This window comes from Lethenteron reissneri, chromosome 20 (assembly GCF_015708825.2).
Source record: "Lethenteron reissneri isolate LAM-NWPU_2019-01 chromosome 20, ASM1570882v1, whole genome shotgun sequence".
In the NCBI taxonomy this organism is placed as follows: Eukaryota; Metazoa; Chordata; class Hyperoartia; order Petromyzontiformes; family Petromyzontidae; genus Lethenteron; species Lethenteron reissneri.
In genome coordinates this window covers 18004200-18028345 of record NC_083798.1, presented here as the reverse complement: position 1 = coordinate 18028345, position 24146 = coordinate 18004200, and the positions used below count along the sequence as shown (strand labels likewise).

At 43.0% G+C, this 24146-nt stretch overlaps 1 protein-coding gene across 2 annotated transcripts in view; it reads right to left on the bottom strand.

Annotated features, from left to right (window-relative positions):
- Nucleotides 1-24146, bottom strand: part of LOC133344908 (uncharacterized) — an 842858-nt gene that overhangs the window by 315259 nt on the left and 503453 nt on the right. The gene's annotated exons all lie outside the window — the stretch shown is intronic.

The window sequence follows — 24146 nt, the reverse complement described above, 5'->3', positions numbered from 1 at the left end:
CTTACTGAATGTTTCAACTACAGTCTCGTATGACATGGATTTTCACCTTCGAAACCTACCCACTCCGGGGTCCACAGCTGTGAGCTGTTACTGGTCTTTAAATTCCCCAGGCCAGGTGTGGCTCCAAAGGGTCATGGTTGTCAAAAAAAAGTTCTCAAGGAAGCTGGTACAGATTTCTCGCGTTGCCTCCATCTGCGGTGGGGAATTGGCTGCAATCGATCACTCTGCTTGTTATTAATGGGGTCTGAGACAGGCGCTTAAGTGTGCATGAGTACGTATTAATCCATGCACATTTGGCCATCTCTGCATGAATGTACATGGCTGCCAAAGTGAGAGGTGCGTGTACATATTTTGATTCGCTATGCCACGTGGTCTCACAGTGCACCTAGCGATCAAGTTGAATGGTCATTAACACCTTTTCAAATGGTTCTGACGTGAAGATACACGTATGGGCGACAGGAATGAGCCAAAAGCATATGGAGTGCTCGGTGCTTTGTAAATATCCCTTACGGGGCACAACGATTCACACATCCACTCCCACCCTTCTCAGAAATTCAATTAGTTATCACATTTTATTGAGCACATAAATGATTCAACCATGAATTCATTATTGTCTAATGTTGATGTTCTCCTTTGTGGTGTTTCTCTATTTTTATGTCATTTGTATTAATTTGTCCGCTACGCGAGCCTACATATAACAGCAAATAGCAGGGAATGCATTGTAATGTTCATAATTTTCAGAAATCATGATTGAGTTTCGCATAATAACAAATACGTGCACATTAGAGCAAAAGCAATGTTAACGGAGTCACCGAAACATCTTTATATATATTTTCCTTAAACGAAGACGGATACTCTTTACCCAACACACGTTTGTGTGCCATTCTCTGCCAATTTCCAACGTATAAAGAATAATCCACCTGCCTTTCTCCTTGGCAATGTCTGGAGTATACACAGTTGGTGAAACACGCGTTGTCTAAAAATAGCGACACTCCTTGCTGGAAGTAGTTTCCTTTGCGAACCCTGCAGAATATAAATATTTTTTTTTAAATGCCAACTTGCTCTAAAGTCACAACTTGAAGTTAATCTATTTTATTTGCCAACATCAACCTATAACAAAAACAATAATAACATTGAAAATGTTCGTCCAGTTGGAATCCATCCGGTTTGATTTGTGTGGATGTGGGGAGGTAAGGGCTAGGGGAACGTGTGGGGAGGTGGGGAAAGTTGCGTGGGGTGGGTATGGGAAAGGGTGGGGGGCACCCCACTTTCTTTTTCCTGGAAGTGTTTAATTCCAGGGAGGTCATGATACCAGACTTTTTCTGGAAAGGCGTCAGTAAATGGCAGCCAGTTTAACGATTTTGTTTTAAGTGTGTCTCTTCGAGAAACGACAGTTACTGGCAGCGTTGGAGATAAATGAACTAAAATTATCACAGAAGAAACTAGACTACTGGTGCATCAGGATTGGAGAAGATCAGAGTACCTGGAGAAAACACACCCATGAGGCAATATCACTCTTAAATATTCAAGTTACTATATGGCTTCATGTTACACTGCTCTATTGAAACATAATGACAGGATTGTTTGCAGTAAATTTAACAAGATACAGGCGTTCTAAATGAATGGGCATAGATTTCATAGAGACCAACCTAACATACGTTTTACGGGGCATCAAATGGAAAAAGATAATGATAAAAGGGGGAGTGCCTGAAAGGCAAGCCACAGGGTAGGCAGGGAAATTGGTCTGAGCAGGAGTGTGTACACGTGATTCAGATAAGGCACTTTCCTGCACGTTTTGATTGCACACTTCAACAGTTGTGCAGGCAAGCTTGACTGGCGAAGCCTTAGACAAGAAATATAATCTCACGGAGCATAAGAATGTAGCCTAGATTTGAAGCTTTCGCGACTACCAAAAGAACTAAAGAGTATGGATTCCTGCAAAGTCACGTAGGTAAAAAAAACGCTGTGTTCTTCCTGGTTCAGCAGTTCCACTGCTGGATTATTTTTTCCGCCTGAGGACGATCGCTTGTGTTGCGATCGAAACGTTGTGATATATATATTTTTTTCTACCTACGTGACTTTACCGAAAGAACCAAAGAGAATGTAGCCTAGGTGGAGGAAAACATTAATTTCCATAATAAAGGTTTTTGGGTTAGATCGCGTTATTTATAAATTTGTCGCAACCCTCCACCATCCGACACGGCCAATCAGTAAAAGATGTGTCACGTTGACAAAAGACAAATAGTTCACTACTTTAGCCCATGTTTCGCTGGTAATTATATCCAGCCCTTACCTCCCCGCACCCACACAAATTCTGGCAAATTGCCCGATGATGCTGGATGTAATTACCAGCGAAACGTCGTACTCAAAAATTGAAAATGTTGTGGATTCACTCAACACACCGGTGGACTAAAGTAGTGAACTATTTGTCTTTTGTCAACGTGACACTTTTTTACTGATTGGCCGTGTCGGATGGTGGAGGGTTGCGACAAATTTATAAATAACGTGATCTAACCCAAAAACCTTTATTATGAATAATATTGGTCGCGAAAGCCTACGAGTTAAACTGATATTCATTTCCTTTGCAGAAATAGATATTCCATCTCAACACTTGGTTCGGCATAAAAATACTGATTCATTGATTGATTAATATGAACATTCACAAAGTGAGCGCCCTGTGAAGGCATCCTACATCCTTTCTGAATTCATCAGAGTAACAAAAGGCTGAGAATATTGCTTCATTTATAAATCCCAGCAGCTCTGCTCTATTGCAAAGAACATATGGGAAGTGGTTTCGATACCCTGGTTGGATAACTGCAGAAAGCTTTCTGCGTCTGCAGAAAGCTTTCTGCGTCTGCAGAAAGATTTCTGAGTCTGCAGAAAGCTTTCTGAGTCTGCATAAAGATTTCTGAGTCTGCAGAAAGATTTCTGAGTCTGCAGAAAGATGGGCAGTGCTGTATGCATTACTTTGGAAGATAGCCTCGTGAAGGTTGAATTTCATATTCCAAAACAACTCGTTATATAATAAACTGACCCAATAATGTCCATAATGTATCCATTAAGTTACATAGCAATTAAGTGTAATATACATAAACACATGTGTGTCCACTCTATAAATCATTGCCCGCAATGTTTGTTCTGTAATGTAATCGCAGTTTGAGCTAGACTGCGTATGTATGTTGAACTTATTTTGTGCCGTGTGCGTAACCAACCCTGCTAATCGGAGGTGCGGGGGAAGGACAAAAATTAAACACAAAAAGCAGTTTTTAAAGAAGTGAGTTTTCATTTTAGATTTAAAATAGCAAAGCTCCAGTGGCTTCCTAATAAACAGACCCTTGATGACTACATGTACAGAAAAAAGGACAAGTTTCATACAACCATGACAGGATGTTTGGTTTACGATAATTTGGTTTAGTATCACATTGCCGGCATTGAAGGGTCGTTGGTGGCCTCACATTATTAGCCCAGAGTTCATTGCTATTAATTTAAATTAGCCAAGCATCTCCCAACTCAAACAGTGGAGAATCGCACATGTCTGACAACCCTGTACCGCTGCTAGAAATTCCACATTCTCTTGGCAGGGGGCCAGTCATGCTGTAGGATGACTACAGTTGACTCCCCACGAAATGTGGCTACAGAAGAATGATAGGCTAAGCTGACCTCCAGAAGGGATTTGAATGATTACACTGTGTAACAACATTTCTTTTTGTTCCTGGGTAGTAAGTGTTTATTTCCTAATTGCTTATGCCTCAAAAGTACAGAAAATGGCTATTATTCCCCATAAACTTTGCTTTTGTGACCAGGACAGTGATATAATTTTTTTTACCTATTTTCCAGAACATTCCAGATAAATTCAGTGCTGCGTAAACTTGGAGGAACTTCTAGAACATTCTAGAACTTTCCAGTAATATAAATATTATTATAAATACAGGAGCCTTAAGCTCACCAGTTCAGTTTAATTCCAATTGCCTAAGTGGATACATATCTGCATTTTTCTGAGATGGCATCAAGAGGCTGCAAACATCCAGCAGATGCATTTTGCCATGTTTGCGGATAATTTATCAAGACCAGAGAAAAAGTATTCTATGGAAGCATCTGCAAAGATGTGTGAGGCCTACAAGCCATATTTTGGCATGCCTGTCGGGGATCAAGACAAACCCTGGGCACCTCATTTCACCTGCGAGCAATGCAAAAAACTCTGGAAGGTAAGATGGACAATTGTTGCTCGGAATTTTACGTTATAAAATGTGTTAAAATAAAAAAAATTGGAAACGTTTTAAATTAGATTTTTTTTTTTGCAATTTACAATGTTATTTTAAAAAATATCCTACATGACAAATGTTGCGAGAATCTCTTACACATTAGTCATGGGTGAAATACATGTAATTTTGTAGGATGGTACAGAGGGGAAAAGAGAACCATGAAGTTCGCTATCCCACGAATTTGGCGGGAACCCACTGGCCACTCAGCAACTGCTACTTCTGCATGGTGGACCCTTCCAAACGTCGGACTGGCAATAATGCACCTGCTATCACGTATTCGGACCTTCCTTCATCCATCGCCCCGGTGCCACACTGCCATGAGCTCCCCGTACTCCCTCCTCTGGGGAGAGAGTAGCCATCTTTAGAAGAGAGCAGCAAGTCGGAGAAGAGCGAGGAAGACGTTGTAGATCTAGATGACAATTTCAGAGTTGGAGCTGAGGAGAGAAACCCATACTACCCCAACCAAAAAGACCTCAACGACTTGATTGGAGATATTGGTCTCACCAAGTCCAATGCCGAGCGTTTGACGTCTTGGCTCTATCAGTGGAACTTGTTGGATGAAAGTGTGCAAGTCGCAGATCAGAGGAAGCATCACCAACTTTTTTGCAGCTTCTTCACCCGCAAGGATTGAGGGGGGGCAGAGTCTGGGTCACGTGAGGAGGGAGGGGTTAGGGTCACGTGGGGGAGAGGATTTAGGGAGAGAACCGGAAGGGGATAGGGGAGTTGAGACGGAGTGGAACGGGAGGAGGCCACGCTGGGCAGTACGGGGAGAGTGGCGCGATCGCCACGCATCGGGAGACGTCGGCACCGTCAGCCATCGGTGTCAGGACGCAGAGGGCTAGCAGGCTGTGGAAGGCTGGCTGCAGAGCGGAGCAGCAGTGAGGCTGCAGAGCGGAGCAGCAGTGTGGCTGCAGGGTGGAGCAGCAGCGAGGCTGCAGAACGGAGCAGCAGGGTGGCTGTGGAGTGATCGTCGGAGGAGATGCGGGCCTGAGCGAGGACGCCGTGTGAGTGAGATTCTACGAACCCAAATAAAGGACAACGGAGATCGACACTGAGAAAGAGTCCTTTATTACACATACACAACCAGTGTCTGGTTGCCTGTCCTGCGGGAGCACCGAGCACCCTATGCGTTTGGTTTAGACCTGTAATTTCCCGAACCATTTTGTGCATGGCCTTTCGGTGTGTGGGAGAGCACACTGTTAATCACTGTTAGAGCCATTACTGGTTAGATGTGGTGTCCTTTTATAATAATCATTTATGTGCCACAAGTGAGGGAAAAAATCAAACCTCTGGTAACAGTAGATTAATGGCATTGAAATAAAAGAGGGCGTCTGTATTGATTAATGAATAAAATACGAAGTGGGAACACGATGACACCTCCTTGTCCCCCATGCACTAAAGAACGTAACATTTTAATCGATATACAGTATACTGTGCACTACATCCTAAGCCTAATTTAATTCACCGTTAGTGTTTGATTCATTGGTTAGCATTTATTTGAGTGACTCTTTTCAGGAAAGTTTAAATTATTTACAGGAAAGTAAACATTTGTGAAATGTGGTGAAAAAGCACACACATATAAACAAAACATTAGTAGATTCTATTTTAGCGGATTATGGAGATTTTGAAATGTTCATAAAGTCAAGTGTATCATTAATATTATCCTTTATATTTTACAAGGGAGACATTTCACTGGAGCAAGGAGTAGTAGTCGGTGAAACTTCCCTGCATTTGTGACGTGCTTAAGTGTAGGCATCACTGAGATGAGGGGGTGGTGGATGGAATACGGTAGACGACCATGTACACATACACAGCGCCATTGATATTACACCGTTTAGAAAGTGTGTGATTTATGCTTTGAAGTTTCTGCTGTAAGCGTCGGTAATTTGAGGACATTTCACCTAATTGGGCTTAATACTCGAGTTGTGTGTCTGCAAAAACTTCCACTCCTGCAGACATCACTGAATAATATATTCGTAGACGTCCTCCCCATGTATCTAGAATAAATGCTGGAAGGCCCAACGGTAATGAAACTGGTTAATTGAGCGTAGGCTTGCGTAATAAAGCGTTTAGTATGAGCATGCTCGGAGTTAATACATCAAATAGAGTAACACACAGCTCTTTGGACCTCCTTAACATCACACTTTTAAGGCAATCAGCAAATGTGTTTTTCATTAACTGCACGATTTTTATTACAGATTGGGCTTCTGTCTGGTGATAATGAATAATAAGATGAATTTAAAATGCATGTCAAACAATTGTGAGGCATGAGTCACACGTAGCGAAATAATTCAGCCTTGCTCTGTGTTATTATTACAACCGTGGTGAGGTCGGCTGTATGGAGGTGAAATAATACATTTTGCAATTCTTTCTCCTTATTTTCCACAGTTCTTCACATCTGGTGCAAGCAATGAATAAAATATGGAAACAAAAGCAACGGACGGCACAAATGCGACTTACGTCAAGCTACCAGCGAGAAACATGGGGTACACCAAAGGCGCAATGCCTTGTCATGCTGGAGCAACGAAAACAACTGGTGCACAGTGCCGCTGGCAGAAAACACTCATTAATTGAATTAAAATACTATTTTAAGTATTGAGTGTGGACAATTGCGTAGTGATCACAATTAGGAGGTGCCAAACATCTTGTCAAACATCCTCGTGAACAAGAGGCTCAGATGAATGTCTGTGACGTCTTCTACCACAGGATAATGCACAATTGGATAATTGTGAGGAAAAATCTAATATTTTAATATTCTAGTCGGTGAAGGTTTCATAGTTGTATAAAAAGAACATGTGGTTATTTTGTTATTAAATGTTTCCTCCAGTTTTCACTTTGAGAAGACTTTATTCAAATACTGCCTTTTCACCAATGTGGTGTTGCATGCTTTATGTCTGATGTATACACATCATACATTTATTATTATATTGCAGCTCATTGAAAGTGATTTGGTCCTGAAGCCACCCTACCTCCACCCTTAATGACCCCTGCCACCAACCGCCCCTTTCACAACCCTCGCCACTACCCCTAAACCAGCAACAACCTAAATGGAAATGGGGAGGGGCCTAGTGGAGGCTAAAAAGGAAGAGGCGGAGCCTAAAGAGGAAAAGGTTAGAGCTTAAAAAGGAAAGGTGCAGAGCTTAAAAATTAAGAGATGGGGCATGGGTAGGAAGGGCTGGGACCTAATTGGAAAGGGTTGGGATCTATTGGCAAAAGGGAGCAGGTTAAAGAGGAAGTGGTGTGGCCTATATAGGTTGAACTTCCCTGTTTTTGAGGTAATCGTGCATAGAAATAAATACGTGCAGCAGGAAGCATAGTTTTAGTGCCGTAGATGCAGACATAGGCTGGAAAAATGGCACATTGGGGGTTCACAACATATACAGTGAATTGTCTGACACGTTTTTTGTGGGTGTATTCATGCATATGCATCAGAAGAATTATGGTTGCAACCTCCGTGCTAAATCGTAAAGATAATGAGCAGTGATATTCTCGGTGACCATTTTGCTTTACGATTACACTGTCATGCTCGAATTTGCGCTTTCAGATATATGCATTTGTCTTTTGTGGTAAATAATACAATCGTTAATAATCCCAACACATGAAAATGCTAAACTGTGCTCAATGGTGATTATATTTTTTTAAGCGATATAAGAATTGCATTTCCATTTTCCTTTTTAAATGCTTTTTTTATATTTGAGTCGAGCTATTGGAATCATAAACCGACAGTGTCCGTATGACATTTACATCTGGTCAAGGAATGTTTCCTCAAACATTATAGACCTAAATTTGCATTTAAAGCTTTAGTGACTGCAGGGATTCATATTCTTGGTTCTTTCGGTAAAGTCACGTAGAAGGGCAATAAAAAAAAACAGAATATTATACAATTCTCACGACATTTCGGCAGCCGTCCTCAGGTGAAGATACAGATCTGTCTTTCCGACAGCTCTGTTTCTTCACTCGAGGACGGCTGCTTGCGTTGTGGCCGAAACATCGTGAATTTAATTGTTTTATTTTTATTATTTTATTATTTCCCTTCTACGTGACTTTACCGAAAGAACCAATAATATTATAGACCTACTTTTTAAAATTACAGGCCTCTCATCCACACGAGGCAGTGCACCCTTTTAGTTCCTGTAAAAGTGGTGTTCCTAGCATGAAAGCTCTCCCTAATTTATTTCTCACACATGGAAAATTACAAGGTGACAAACTCAATGTAACGTAATTTATATTTGTGCAGTCATTGGTGACAGAGCGAAGACCATTAAGTTGAATGCACTTGAGAACTTGTCTTTAATGAGACGGCTGAAGTGTCAATTCAAATCCTGGTTTGAGTCATCCTTGATGTGAACCCAGAAGGCTGCCTGATCACCCTCCTTTTAAAACATTTACAGTCACGGTCATGGACTCTTTGACTTCGAATTGGAGGCGCAATGAACACATCCACTAGACGAAGGAATGCCTCCAAAGTTTGTTACTGCCTGCAATGTTGCTTTACCAACAGCAGACGCATCCCGGGTTCCAATTGATATGGAATTAAAGTATTCCCTAGTATATTCAACCTTAAAGCCATTTTGCACGTATAATGCAACATAATGCAATGATATGTGGATATTCAAAAAACGTTTAAATAGAATCAATAGCAATAAATATGCTTCTGAGCAATTTACCTGGGATGTGCCACAATATTGTCAAGCTTGAAAGCTAAGCAGAGTTGAGCCTGCGTAGTGCTTGGATGAGTGACCATCGATAAAACATGTGCGAAAGGCTACTGTGGGGCTGCGTTTAGGGCAGCTGAGGGCAGTGCAGAAAAATACATTGGTGTACCGTACACCACCAACTTGCACCGTCAAGCATGGTAAAATAACCCCCATGACGGACACGGTGTGGCAAAGCCCTCCACTTACGTTGGACTGACATTAGACGGCATGAATTGTATACAGTATATAAGACTATCTCACGTTGCTGTACGTATAGGAAGAGGGACATACTGCAATGTCAATCGTTTCATCTTCACTGCAATTTCAATCATTGCAGTGAAGATGCAAATTAAGCACGTGGTAGAATCTTAAACCTGGACTTGAACAGAGTTGGGGGCGGGGGGGTGTCAGCAATGTGGACAACCAGGGAGAGGGTGGGATTGCTAAACAGTCGGAGCAGCAAAGTAGAATGAGCAATCTCCCATTGAGCAGAAGTTGAACTTGGGTATCATATTGACAGAAGGTTGTTGAAGTTGTATGGCACAGGGAATAAGTGGAGAGAGGGTCCGTATAAGTGGAGTTACTTGGAGTAGATTTGGCATTTGTTTGGGAGGAGTTTAATGAATCTGAAGTGTGGGATGCGAGGATTCAAATTCTGGAAATAATTCTGGCTGCTGCATTCCCATTTGTTTTTTATACATCCAACCTTTATACACGTTGACATTGTTCCATTGAAACGTGATGTAAAACGCATGCTTTATTCAAACAAGCAGGTTCACCAAATTGCTTTGATTGCCATCAAGGTCGCACCACCCACACACACTACCCACAGGACAATGATAGATTGTTACGACCATATCTGTAAACAAAGCATGTTCTTCTATAGATCCTTGCTGAGATGGGAACAAGTCTGTCAAGAGATGCATGTTCTAATGCTGATAACATCGTCTGGAGAAAAATAGTGAGGATGGTCTGAAATCATTCCCTTTCAAAATAAATGAATGGCAGGTAATGGACATGTGTGGCTTGTTCGCTACCGAGGGCGATGTTATTGCGACTGTTACTAATGTCTTCAGTGTTTCCAGTCGAAATAGGCACGTGTTTGTATGTGTCAAGAGGGTCGGCAGGGTTGGTTCAAGGTTAATGTGCAATTTCAAGCATCCCCGGAACCTAGAAGGGGGCGTAAACAGTGCCTTGTTCATTCCTTAAATATCTTGAAAATAAATATTTTAAATATGATCATGTGCTGTCCAGGAGGATTACGGGAATAAATAAATAAGTAACAGAGGCTCCCACAATGTTTATATGGGTCGTGCGTATAATATCAGACGGCACAGGTAAAAAAAATTAACAGGCCACATGTTGCTGATGAGATTCAGCAAAGTTAAAACCATACCAAGGCCTGTCTAAAATGTTGGTATGGAGCGTCTATTGATCAATGGGTTATTATTACATTTTGGCAACGAGAAATAAAAGCTTTGCCTGATTTATTATAGCAATGTGCTAGTTTTCTCAATGTCAGTCAAACGGGGTCTGCCTTCTCAAATTTGTTTTGGACATTGTTCATCTTCATTGGCAGTGCTGAATCCATTGTGAAAATTCGATATTTCTATATCTGGAGCCCAGTTTTTCCTTAAGATGACCTCGATTGACCTCCCTAAAAGTTGTAGTTATTGTATTGCCCCTGGATGGTTGCGCACCTGTATTCGCTTCTGCCTCGGATTTGAACTCGCAAATGTACAATCGCATCGAGAGCCCAAGCCGCTGCATCATACAGCTGGATATTGTAATACCGTTAATTCATTATTTTACCAGGACGTACAATTTCAATACTCCTTTTGCAGGATGTTCCTTTATTGGGATAGTTAGCTCATTCTTAGTCTCAAAACGGTGTTAGACCAGAGGACGCCAAAAGGCGTGCAGCACAAAGACAATGCACTATCAGAGTAATGAGAGCTCGGGTGAGCAGTTACATCATGGGACCTCCTTTGCCAGTTCTCTGGTCTAACACCGTTTTGAAACGAGGCTCAAAAGAAAGCTGTCTCTGGTGTGGACCAATCAGTTTCAAAGACAGTGCATATATTATTAGAGTGTTTTTTGTTTGCATTCTGACCACAAGTATTGTGGTTAATGCAGACGTGATTCCTTGTAAGAGGTTTCAGTTTGGTGTTTTCACATCTCAACACCTGTTTTGTTTCCAGAAAAAAGGGGTAAACCTATTCTCAAAACGTATTACTTTGGTGCAGATTAAGTGGTATCACGATAAGGGAAATCAGCAGTGATTTCAGCATGAAGAGGCGGACCCCTGCCATGGGAATGTGGAAAATCCACTTGGGTCAAAGCCGTCAATGAACATTAGTGTTGCCCCATCGCTCGTTTTGAGCAGGATGACATTTGACTTTCCAATGGCGAAGAGAAGGAAAGCTGAGGCTTTTACTCGAAGCTTTGAGCCGTCACATTGTTGTGGCTGTGCAATATGCATCCCGGTGATTGACAGCTTTTATTATCTCAAGTTACAAACAAAGTATACTCATCTAGAAACTTTTGACGGTGCTCATTTGGCTGTGCCTATTGGGAAACTGAGCCTTCTTAGCTACCAAACGTACACATTTTTTGGGCACTTGAAATGTTGCAATTCCATTACAATAGTTGTAATATACAATTAGGTTGTTAAAAATAGCACTTTGACATTGCTCTGATCAAATTAAAGTTTACCGCTAATTTAAAGTCAAATTGACATTGGATATATATGTAATTTAATATGTGCCTAATCAAGAGGAATTCCGTTTCTGTTAACTGCTCAATATTCACAATTTAACAATCTGCAAATGCTGAATACCCCACAAATATAAATGTTTTTTACATTTTTGACAAAATAATACGGTACGATAACTGTGATAAAAGTTCACAAGGGACTTAGATGTCATCCAGAATGATGAACATTTAATCGTATTCAAGAAGCACGTTGGCTTGTAAAGTCACTGTGATTCATCAAAATTTACGTAAATTGCATTGCTCTGCATGAAAGATTGTGAAACGTAACTATGCAAATATTTTTCAATATTGGATGAATATATTCATGGTCAAAAATCATATTCGAGTAGCATATAGAGATTAAATTGGTCTGAGAGGACGTTATCCCGGCAAGATTGAGCAATGAAATGAGTGCATTTTCGGGGATTAAAACTTTTCAGAATCATGAGAGATGGTGCCAGCTTGAGGAGACCTTCTACCAGCAGTGGATTGACCATCGCTGCTGATGATGATAAATGGTAAAATAGATGTCTTAATGATGATCATAAAATTCGGAAGTGTTTTGAATTCAGACTTAAAACGACATTTACTTATTTTTATAATGTGTGCACATATCCCTCCGAAAAAACTAGCGTGGCATGCTGCATGGGTATTCTGCAGGTATTCTTATTTTCCCCACATGCAAAACATCATGGGGAAATTGGGCATACTTCCCAAGGGGCCGTCTGAAAAAAGTTAATTGAAACTCAGTGAGGTTTTCTTGGCCATATAAACCGGTAATATTGCTTTTGAATGTTGATTTTCATGCTCTCACAAAATTGGGTTAAACATCACATCAGTCATTCTCTCATGCATAGCTTGATTGCTAGTGCATGGGCAACTTACTCAAATTACCAAACAGCAAAATCTTTAACACGTCGGCTTTCGCGACCATTATTATCCAAAATAGACGTTTTTTGGGTTAGATCGCGTAAATATATAAATGTGTCATTAAAATCCGCCACCACCCGACACAGCCAACTAGTAAGAGTTGTCACGATAAAACAGAACGTGGCCAATTCGTCACTAGTACAGCACACCGGTGTGTTGGAGAGCCAAGCCACAACATTTACAAACTGAATACGCCGTTTCGCGAGAAATTACAACTAGCTTCATCAGGCAACACCCAGATTTGTGGAGAAGTCTTACTGTTTCGTTCCTTATACAGTGAGGGAAAAAAGTATTTGATCTTCTTGGTTCTTTCGGTAAAGTCACGTAGAAGGGAAATAATAAAGTAATGAAAATAAAACATATGTTTTTTTATTATTTAATATGTTTTTTTTTATTTCCCTTCTACGTGACTTTACCGAAAGAACCAAGAAGATGAATCCCTGCAGTCACGAAAGCTTTAAATCGAAAGTATTTGATCCCCTGCTGATTTTGTACGTTTGCCCACTGACAAAGAAATGATCAGTCTATAATTTTAATGGTAGGTTTATTTGAACAGTGAGAGACTGAATAACAACAACAAAATCCAGACAAACGCATGTCAAAAATGTTATAAATTGATGTGTGTAGTGTTGCTCCCAAGACAACGTCTGCGGCTTAGTTGGACTCACTACAACGGCATGCATTTAAATAATGTATTATTTGTTGATTCGCTTCCACGCAGCACTAAGACGGTCGCCATCCGAAGGGTAAAAGTTATTTTTATTTCCATCAATTTCGATAGATTCTCTAATTAGTCTTGGCCAGCAGCAGCTAGTTTTGCACAAAACTTCAACATTATCAAAATCAATTGAGTGTCCTTGTTGGCATGCGTGTTCTGCTACTGCTGACAGTTGTATTTGGGATAATTTAATATGTCTCTGATGTTCTTCGAGTCTCGTGCTGATAATTCGTCCTGTTTGCCAAACATAACATTTACCACACGTGCAGTTAATCCTGTACACACCTTCTGTTGATAGCTTTGGTAATACATATTTTGTACCAGATATTAAATTCTGTATTTTATGTACCATGCCAAATCTGACTCGGATGTTTTGTTTTTCCAAACATCTGGCTAGTTTATCAGTTACTCCCGCAATGTACGGTATTTTGATCGTTTTCATTACTTGGGCAGTTTCAATGCTCTTGTTATTTGATTTGGTTTTGGTATTTAATGCCCTGTTGATTTGTGCATCATTGTAACCATTCATTTGCACTGAACGGTTACAATGACACTTTCTTAGCTCGATGAATGAGCGTCTTGATGAGAGCAGATTTATGTGTGGGGTGATGGTGTGACTGCATTCAAATAGGTGTCAGTATGCGTTTTCTTTCAGTAAACACTGCCTGTTGTTTTATCATTTCTACCCCGTCTGAGCAGAATATCCAGAAATGGCAGAGTTCTGTCAGCTTCCACTTCCATGGTGAACTGGATGGATGGGTTTTGCGAGTTGAGATGATTTAGAAATGCGTTCAGTGTATCTTTGCCGTGTGGCCAGACCACCAATGTGTCATCCACATATCTATACCAAGCAGATGGTTTTAGTGTGCTTGAAGCTATTGCTTTTGTTTCAAAATCTTCCATGTACAAATTCTCTATCAGAGGAGACAAAGGAGAGCCCATTGCTGCTCCTTCCTTTTGTTTATAGAAGTCACCTTGCCACAAGAAGTAAGTGTTATTTAGACAGTGTTCAGCTAGTCTTGGGATATATTTGGCTAACCCTTATTTCGTTACCAGAGTGTCGAGTAATTAAAATTAACTCATTGACCAGAACCCTCGTGAACAGAGAGGTCACCTAAAAACTTACGAGAATATTAGGATTAAGCTTTTATTATATTTACGATATATTCAGAGTTTTTGATGAACGAAGAGGTCCTACCGATGTAGGACTGTATTTGTTTAGTTACGTATTGTGCTAATTTGTACGTGGCAGGGCCTATTGTACTAACTATGGGTCTTAATGGGACATCAGGTTTGTGAATTTTTGGTAGCCCATAAAGTCTTGGTGTTTTTGATGCCCTTGGTTTGATCAGGTGTTGCTCTTCCTTGGGAATTGATGACGTGGGTATGATTGCCATTGTTTTACGTTCCAATATGCTGGTTGGTCTCGTTAATTTTAAGGTACCTTCATCGAGTAAATATTTTATTATATTATCATTGTCCTCACGGGCCATCACAACAGTCGATCAGTCCTTATCAGCAGCAACAATTTGGATATCTTTATTTGCTCTTAAGGCTTTGGCTTCACTGAAGTTAATATTTGTTTTTGGCACTTTGCTGTTCTCAATAATTTTGGCAACGTCATGCCTAGTCATCTCAGCTTGATTATGAGGGAGATGTATAACTGTTGATTCCACTTCAGCAATGATCTCATCGACAGGGATTGTACGTGGGGCAACGGCAAAGTTAAGACAGGACTGAAACCATATCGCTGGATAATTCAACGTTAGTGAAGTTGATAACCGTTTTGTTCATGAAATGTAAATTTTTAGTTGAGATTTGTTAGTTAGTCTAGCAAATGTGTTCATTTGGGTAGTGTTAGTTTTGTTAAATACATTATCAGCTGATTGCTGTGTAATTGTGTCGGTTATATTCCAGTGATCTGTAGAGACACTGTTACTCATTTTTACGTGGAAGGACATTAGTGATTTAGAAGTGTGACTAAGTTCACTTCTATTGTGCTGTATTCCCTCTTTTAGAAACAACTCACTAGCTTTATGTAGTATTTGATTAGCTTTAAGTGACTTAATGTGATGAGTTACTATAACTGCGTGTGGAATTATCTTTGAATCTCTGCATCTTTTGAGGAACGCCAGTGACGACAACAGCCTCATACATTTAATTCGGAGTTTCTCCAGTTTTATGGTTTGAAGAAAAGTATCCTCCCCAAAAATGTTGTCACCTCAATCCAGTGTTGGACAATCTGTTCAACTCCTCAAGTTTAATTATAAAGTTGTTTAAGTCATTATGGAAAGTGGTAGCCTCCTTGCACGTGTTCCAGAATAGTTAAAGCTGTTATTTGTTTGCAAAATAATTCATATATTTCTGCGGTAATTAACATGGATAAATACATTGTCAGAAAAATGAAATAAGTCCTGTTTAAGTTTTTTTTGTAAGTGAATGCATAGAGTTCCAAGTTTTGGGTTTAGACAACCATAAAATAATATTCAGAATTCAATTGTATTTTTTAAATCTAGATTAAAATCATATTTCGTGATTGTTATTCTATATTTTCACTCATAGTAGATTAAACACTAAATTATTACACAATAATCAAGGGTTAGCAAAATGTACAGCCTGGATGTTTATCTTGCAAATTCCCACTATTAGCACACAAATCATATAGAGACCAGTGCGAAGGGTAACATGCAAGGCAGCCTCACTGACTCTTAATACTTTTTATCAAGAGGGTTAGTCCCAGATCGGTATGTTTGGCCAATTCTATAGAGTATTTTGCATTTTGGAGAAAGCTGGAGTGCCTGGAGATATCCCACAAATGTGATTTATGTTATTTAATGATAATAAAAGTATTTATCCAGGAAAGCTTCACTGAATCTCATGACTTACTCATGAGAGATCTGAATTTCGACAATTTATATTTTTAATTAGTGTTTTTATATGAGGGAAAACCACTAATACATTTACAGAGACAATTTAGCAACACACTTGCTGTACTACCATCTACTAACCACATCGTAACCCTTCCTATTGGATGTCCCAGATATGTGATATCTGCAAGATTCCCAACCCTGTCTCCAAAGTGCTAGATTAACGGCACGCATCACAAACATGGTATTTGTCAACATACATTTTCAATGCAATTATTTTCCATCTGTTTTTTTGGCTAACGTAATTTTACCCATTAGATATACATTCATATTAATAACGACAAAGACGTCCATTTGAGCTTTTTCATTACTGTTTTGCTCAGTGCTGTTTAGCAATCAACTATAAAGAGTGGCATAATGCATGAGGGGGTGGTGTGTGACCAGAACCACATCAGGCCACCTTTATCTCTCCAGTGCTGACGTTTACACACCAAGCCAGGCACACGTCCGCGCAGGCGGCGTTCAGTGCCGCAGTCGACCTCGCACCGCGTCCTTTGCCTACTCGCGGGTTTTTTCTGCGTCCGCGTCAACTCGGGACGGGTTTTCCCGTGATGGCGTGGAGGAGGCCGTGATGGCGTGGAGCAGGCCGTGATGGCGGGGAGGAGGCCGTGATGGCGTGGAGGAGGCCGTGATGGCGGGGAGGAGGCCGTGATGGCGTGGAGGAGGCTGTGATGGCGGGGAGGAGGCCGTGATGGAGTGGAGGAGGCCGTGATGGAGTGGAGGAGGCCGTGATGGCGTGGAGGAGGCCGTGATGGCGTGGAGGAGGCCGTGATGGAGTGGAGGATGCCGTGATGGAGTGGAGGAGGCCGTGATGGAGTGGAGGAGGCCGTGATGGAGTGGAGGAGGCCGTGATGGAGTGGAGGAGGCCGTGATGGAGTGGAGGAGGCCGTGATGGCGTGGAGGAGGCCGTGATGGAGTGGAGGAGGCCGTGATGGAGTGGAGGAGGCCGTGATGGAGTGGAGGAGGCCGTGATGGAGTGGAGGAGGCCGTGATGGAGTGGAGGATGCCGTGATGGAGTGGAGGAGGCCGTGATGGAGTGGAGGAGGCCGTGATGGAGTGGAGGAGGCCGTGATGGAGTGGAGGAGGCCGTGATGGAGTGGAGGAGGCCGTGATGGAGTGGAGGAGGCCGTGATGGAGTGGAGGAGGCCGTGATGGCGTGGAGGAGGCCGTGATGGCGTGGAGGAGGCCGTGATGGAGTGGAGGAGGCCGTGATGGAGTGGAGGAGGCCGTGATGGCGTGGAGGAGGCCATGATGGAGTGGAGGAGGCCGTGATGGCGTGGAGGAGGCCGTGATGGCGGGGAGGAGGCCGTGATGATGTGGAGGAGTCCGTGATGGTGGGGAGCAGGCCGTGATGGAGGGGAGGAGGCCGTGATGATGTGGAGGAGTCCGTGATGGTGGGGAGCAGGCCGTGATGGCGTGGAGGAGGCCGTGATGGTGTGGAGGAGGCCGTGATGGAGTGGAGGAGGCCGTGATGGCGTGGAGGAGGCCGTGATGGTGGGGAGGATGCCGTGATGGGGTGGAGGATGCCGTGATGGTGTGGAGGAGGCCGTGATGGGGTGGAGGAGGCCGTGATGGGGTGGAGGATGCCGTGATGGTGGGGAGGATGCCGTGATGGGGTGGAGGATGCCGTGATGGGGTGGAGGATGCCGTGATGGTGTGGAGGAGGCCGTGATGGGGTGGAGGAGGCCGTGATGGGGTGGAGGAGGCCGTGATGGCGGGGAGGAGGCCGTGATGGCGGGGAGGAGGCCGTGATGGAGTGGAGGAGGCCGTGATGGAGTGGAGGAGGCCGTGATGGAGTGGAGGAGGCCGTGATGGCGTGGAGGAGGCCGTGATGGCGGGGAGGAGGCCGTGATGGCGGGGAGGAGGCCGTGATGGAGTGGAGGAGGCCGTGATGGAGTGGAGGAGGCCGTGATGGAGTGGAGGAGGCCGTGATGGCGTGGAGGAGGCCGTGATGGCGTGGAGGAGGCCGTGATGGAGTGGAGGAGGCCGTGATGGCGTGGAGGAGGCCGTGATGGAGTGGAGGAGGCCGTGATGGCGGGGAGGAGGCCGTGATGATGTGGAGGAGTCCGTGATGGTGGGGAGCAGGCCGTGATGGCGTGGAGGAGGCCGTGATGGTGTGGAGGAGGCCGTGATGGAGTGGAGGAGGCCGTGATGGCGTGGAGGAGGCCGTGATGGTGGGGAGGATGCCGTGATGGGGTGGAGGATGCCGTGATGGTGTGGAGGAGGCCGTGATGGGGTGGAGGAGGCCGTGATGGCGGGGAGGAGGCCGTGATGGCGGGGAGGAGGCCGTGATGGAGTGGAGGAGGCCGTGATGGAGTGGAGGAGGCCGTGATGGAGTGGAGGAGGCCGTGATGGCGTGGAGGAGGCCGTGATGGAGTGGAGGAGGCCGTGATGGCGTGGAGGAGGCCGTGATGGAGTGGAGGAGGCCGTGATGGCGGGGAGGAGGCCGTGATGATGTGGAGGAGTCCGTGATGGTGGGGAGCAGGCCGTGATGGCGTGGAGGAGGCCGTGATGGTGTGGAGGAGGCCGTGATGGAGTGGAGGAGGCCGTGATGGCGTGGAGGAGGCCGTGATGGTGGGGAGGATGCCGTGATGGGGTGGAGGATGCCGTGATGGTGTGGAGGAGGCCGTGATGGGGTGGAGGAGGCCGTGATGGGGTGGAGGATGCCGTGATGGTGGGGAGGATGCCGTGATGGGGTGGAGGATGCCGTGATGGGGTGGAGGATGCCGTGATGGTGTGGAGGAGGCCGTGATGGGGTGGAGGAGGCCGTGATGGGGTGGAGGAGGCCGTGATGGCGGGGAGGAGGCCGTGATGGCGGGGAGGAGGCCGTGATGGAGTGGAGGAGGCCGTGATGGAGTGGAGGAGGCCGTGATGGAGTGGAGGAGGCCGTGATGGCGTGGAGGAGGCCGTGATGGCGTGGAGGAGGCCGTGATGGCGTGGAGGAGGCTGTGATACACTCACTCATCTTAAACTGACTCACTTACACATCATACACTGACTCACACATCATACACTGACTCACTCATTATATGCTGACTCACTCACACATCATACACTCACTCACACAACCTCTGACCCATTCACCCATCGTACACTGATTCACTCATCATACACTGATTCATTCATCATACACTCACTCATACGCTGACTCACTCATCATACGCTGACTCGCACTACCACTGACTCACTCACACATCATACACTGGGAGTCTCATGCTGCCAGCAATGGCTGCAAGTTTGGTCGTACATGTGTTGCACACTCGAGATGAAGGACGTGGGCAGGTGCTCCAAATCGAGGGCAAGCACATTTATTTATTGTGGTTCATATGAATCTTGGGAAGAACAGCACCGTCACTCAGTAAAATGCAACAGCGCGTGTTACATGCAGCAATCCTTCCGAGACGCCATTAACCATGTGGCTGGTTTACACGTGCGTTATTCATTAACCCTTTCTCTTAAACCCAATTCTACTGCTGATAAACCATCTTTGTCTTTGACAATCACATTTGCACATCACTATTCGAATATTACTTTAATCCTAAGCTGTATGTCTGTCTATACCATCCACTTCTATCGGTATCTTACACCCATTATATGTACTGTATGTGGACAGTATACGTACTGTATATCACCATTGTACAGCTTACTACTTTACATGTGTTCTATGCTCAATAGCATTGCAAGTAGTCATACTCTGGGTACATGGGCATGGTTATAGACTAAACAGTATTAGAGTTAGAGAATTACAATGACAATAACTAATTACAGTGCGTCATCCCTTTACAATGCACAGTGCTAAAACGCCTCTAATTGCATATATCACAAACGAACAATTCAAAGCCAAGCTTAAAGTCTAAAACAAGTCTAGAACAAGTCTAGGACATTTAAATAACGATCAAAAACAACCTTTGGGTTCTTTACCTGTAAAATGCAACAGCGCGTGTTACACGCAGAAATCCTTCCGAGACGCCATTAACCATGTGGCTGGTCTACACGTGCGGTTATTCATTAACCCTGCCAGCCACCTACAGGCCCGACTCAGACATTACATGCTGCTGTACACACATGCATTGATGCATTGCACAGCACATCAGGACTTTCACAGAACCACACTTTACTCCCTTGCTGCACAAGGACACACATAAAAGAGTGATCCATTCCTAATGTGCCACACATGTTATGTATATCGTTTAGTGTTAAATTCGAATCACAGTTCTTATGATTACTGTTGTTACATTGCTTTTATAGCTTTATTTTGGTGATTTCGAAAACATATGGTTAAGCCATGTTTCTTGCGGAAGTGGGGAGCTGGCCTGATAACTTTAATCTAAATTGTCTTATGGTTGTTATTATTTGACTTGCATCACACTGGGATTTTTGTACACAGCGTTGTAATACGTCTTTTTTTCTGGAAGATTTGCTAGTTTATCCAGGATGTTTCTGTTGCGCGTCGTCGCTTTAAGATGTTCTCTGTTCATATGTTGTTTGTTGCGGTTGCTCACACGGCTATACCTAATAAATGAAACTTGAAGACTGAGTCGACCTAGGAGGTGGGCCTGGAACAAGTTCCAACATGGCTTACAGTGGTTAGCTGTGGCTGAAAATTTAACTCAGGTAGCTGAGTTTCTAGCACACTAAACACCATTGTTCCCAAACTATTCGGTTACATGTATGCGTTCTAAACATTCTCTGCAACTCTGTTTTCTTATGAAAACTGCAAAACCATAACATTTCTTCGAATGTTGCTGGATGGTTTTGTCTTTACAACCACCAGCAATAGGTATTTTTGAATGGGGCTCTTTCAGGACATAAACTCAATTGTATTGGCGCACCTCAGGGGCTCCATTTATTGTATTCTTCCTCCTTTTATCTGTGTAGATCCATCACCTGATGCCATAAAGACTGTAGTGGTTATGAGCCCACATGACAGAGGATACTTTTGTATTTTACCAAAGCTGTTAGCTGTGCTGTCAGGTAGCTTCACCTTAATATCATCAATTCTCAAATAATTATATGCTTTCGTTTTTTTCTCTCATAGCTTTTATGTGACAAAAACACAGCCCTTTTATAATTGAAGCGGTCACATTTTCTAATGTAAGGAACCTATAAATACGTTAAGTCACTTTAGATATGCCGCTGGGAACCTTTTAGAGATGTCTGTATCTATTTGTGATTTTTTTTTCTCTACGGGTCTACTTGTTCATTTGGCTGGTGGCAGTTCTGTAGTTAATGCATTTGATTAACAAATGTAAGGTGGAGAATTATCTTGGCCAGGGGTTGACCCATCCCTTTGGGCTCGATAAAATGAATGAAACTTTCTAGGAATGCAACAGTGGTCGTCCTATGAAAATATTGGCCCTGCCATAGAAATGTGGAATGCCAGCTACTGCCCTAGAGCCTCTGATGGATATAAGTGCAGACCTTCATTGGCTTGTTTAAGCAGGAAGTCAATTTTACTATGATCTGAAATAATATTATATGATGGTTCATCAGCTGATTTTAGAATAGCAAGCGTGCACATAATTCAACACAAACTATAAATTATACGTCTTCAGCCATTCTCAATCCACGAATGGATGAATGCCTTCCCATGTCATGTTGGGCATGATGGTAGTTTTTAACCATACTTAAACCATGCTGGCTAGTGTGTGATGTAAAGCGGGGGGGGGGGGGGGTGCGGAACCGGTTCAGAATCGGTTCAGAATCGCTCGATGTTCGTCCTGCCAAGTGCAGAGTGCACACATTAATCTGCGGCCGTCTGGATCTATGCACTTTTAAATCATCCAGATTTAAAAATCATTTCTTTACAACTCCTCTTTCTGTTTAGTTTGTTGTCCTTCCCTCGCACCTCCGATTAGCACGGCTGGCTATGTACGGTGGGAAATAAGTTGAACATACATGCATACTCCACCACAAGCTCAAATGTAACTACTTACTGTATGACTATTTAGTGTACAGACATGTTTATGCACAAGGAAGCAGCGATATTGCATAACGACGTGTAAATGAAATCTGCAAAAGCTACAGTAACATTAACCTGTTGATCCCATAATCAACTGATTATGGGATTCATTATACAACAAAGTATTTGTGAGGACTAAATGCGTTAAACAATATAGTACTTGCACATTATATTGCGAATAAAGCCTTAGCGGGTGCTGGGTTTCATTAGATGCTTCAAATAATGATCTTTGGTTGTCAGAAGATATTAAAAACATCTCCACGGGCACTGTGTGTGCACAACAGTGCCTAAAATAAGTGTGAGGTCTATTGTGAGGGGGCAGGAATTGTCTCAGCTTCTTTCTCAACGTGGAGGAGGATTTTGTCGGTTTTTAAATGTATTTTATTGTGCAGTGCAAGAGAGAAAGAGCGATGTGCAGGGGAGAGAGGAATTTCGCAGCCCGCGACTCGAATGATGACATCCTTCAGACAGCTGATTCATATTTTGCTTTTTGTTATAACCATCATATGCCGATTAAGTTATCAGAGGCACGTGATGAGGTGACAAATGGAATTCTAACATTTTCACAGTCATAAGGGCATCACATCATTTATTACTATAATGAGCCAAGATTGTGTCCCGTGCGTAACGTCACTCCACGTCGGCCAACCTCCATAATTAATAATCATGAGCAGGTGACGTCACTCCATATCGAACAGCCCCCCACATTAATAATCATGAAGAGGTGACGTTACTCCACATGGGGGGGGGGGGCAAGGCGCCTCCTCCCCCCTCCTCAGCGTCAACTTACAACCCTCACGACAAAGGCAGAACCCTCACGTCACGTGATCTCCGTAACGCTGTTGAGACATGGAAGTAAAAAGGACGTCATGATGAACAAGGGATTATAACCTTTAAATGAAATAAGTCTGTTACCGCAGCCTTACAAATTGCACACGAATGGATGCAATGAATATGACGTCGTGGTCTGCTTTTCGCCTGCAAATTTCAGATTTACTGAAATACACTCGTCCTTGGACGGGCAAAAGGCTAGTGTGAGATAACAGCTCCAGAAGATGATGCCACACCACACAACTACATTTAGAATCACTTTCATAGGCCTCTATCAACAAAACAAGATGTCGCTCCATAATTTTCTGTAAAGATAGTTTGTTACATTGATAATGAACATATTACTCAACGGAACTGGGCTGGGCCAAATTATGCAGTGAAACAAATGTTTTGTTATTTCATGAATCATTGGTGACCATGCTGATATCATCAATGCATTACACCCAAGAACCGAGTTTAATCACAATTACTGCCAACTCGGCAATCTGACCTCTGAGGCACCCACCTACATATGTATTTAAATTATCTTTAACTTGGGGCGTTTTGAGAGCTGAATTGTAAGCTGGCCGACTTTATCCAATAACTCTTGAACTGTAGAAGTCAAATTCCTACTCAGGGCTAACTCAGCCCATTATACTTTTGGGGTTAATTAACTGAAATGAGCATTGCCGAGTGGGAAGGCAAAAATGTTAAATGAACAGACTGGCCCATTCCATAAGAATGTGGAATTATCAATGCCGCGTGTGGTCTTCAATAGAGATGAGAACCACCCCAATAATTATTTGAGCAGGAGAATTTGCTAAATCATAAAATATATCTTCTCCTCAGACTTAAAAATATCGCAATTCCACACTTACAATTTTAGAACATAACTAACATTTATTTCATATCCACAACATTTTTTTGTTAGATCGCGTAAATACAATTGTGCCATTAAACCTGCCACCACCCGACACAGCCAATTTTAGTTCATATTTTTATAAGAATAATGGACAAAAAGACATCTTCACCATTTCCATCACCACTTCCTTCAATTCAAAAGGTTGTTTGTGCCTCGCCACTCAA